At 40.4% G+C, this 1,105-nt stretch overlaps 1 protein-coding gene across 2 annotated transcripts in view; it reads right to left on the bottom strand.

Annotated features, from left to right (window-relative positions):
• Positions 1–1,105, bottom strand: part of LOC106808765 (DNA-directed RNA polymerase I subunit RPA49-like) — a 13,347-nt gene that overhangs the window by 10,190 nt on the left and 2,052 nt on the right. The window lies entirely within an intron of this gene.

The following is a 1,105-nucleotide window of genomic DNA, read 5'->3' as shown; positions in this document are numbered from 1 at the left end:
CGGGGATGTTATACGCGAATGATGTGGTTCTGCTAGCAGAGAATAGGAGTAAAATGGAAAGTATTTTGAGCATTGCCGCAGACTTTGCAGAAAATTTTCGAATGGTTTTTGGAGAACAGAAATCCCAAATCATTATTCTCAATAAGCCGATAGATGAGCAACAGGGTGTCTAAAAACTGAAAGCAATGAATTTGCAGCAAGTATCTGAATACACTTACCTGGGGGTAAAGCTTAGTGACAATATCGAAAACTGCTTACAACAGCATGAGGATGATATACGGAAAAAGGCAAGAAAATACAGGGGAGCAATAGCTTCAAAGATATTCTATAGTTTCAATAGATATTGGGTGGGTAGGGAGCTTTGGAAAGCAGTTGCAGTGCCTGCACTGACGTATACAAATGAATCCCTATATAGTATTTAAAGATAAAAAAATAGGAACGTCCACGCTCCAGGCACTAGACAGAACTCAAAACCAGCTGGGAAGGGAGTTACTAGGGGCACCCTCTTATGTGGGACTGGAGAGTATTAGAGGGGAGATGGGATGGTCAACTTTTGAAGAGAGAGAGGCAAAAAGTAAAATTAAATATTGGGGCAGGATAAAATATATGAATAGTGAACGTAAATGTAAACAGATAGCGGAAGCAATGGAATTGGGCGAATTCAGATCAGACTGGAAGAGGAGAACTAGGTTCCTCATAACAAAGTTTGACTCGGATAGGAGTCAAGACAAAGAGTTAACGGGGGGTATTAAAGAATGGAATGTTAGAGTGGAAAGAGCAATTAAACAGAGTGGTACGTACTACCGAATGGAAAAAAGGGATAGAAAACAAGAGTTCGCTAGGATTGTATAAAGAAAAAAAGGCGCCTGGTAACGAGTCCTTTTATGATAATAGACTTGGAAGTAGCCTAGCTGCTCTTTCAATGCAAGGCGGGGTGCTTGCCACTAAATAAACGCACTAGACACTGGGGAGGTGAAGATAAATGCTTAATTTGTGGGAGAGGAGAGTTGGAGACCCTGGAGCACTTTTTACTAGAATGTCCTGGTTATGAAAACCATAGATTTTTTTAAATATGATTAAACGTAGAACAGGTTTGGAGGCAACA

The sequence above is a fragment of the Priapulus caudatus genome, unplaced genomic scaffold, assembly GCF_000485595.1.
Source record: "Priapulus caudatus unplaced genomic scaffold, Priapulus_caudatus-5.0.1 Scaffold302, whole genome shotgun sequence".
Taxonomy (NCBI): domain Eukaryota; kingdom Metazoa; phylum Priapulida; class Priapulimorpha; order Priapulimorphida; family Priapulidae; genus Priapulus; species Priapulus caudatus.
Note: the sequence above shows the minus strand (reverse complement) of the source record. Positions and strands in the feature narration are given on the sequence as shown.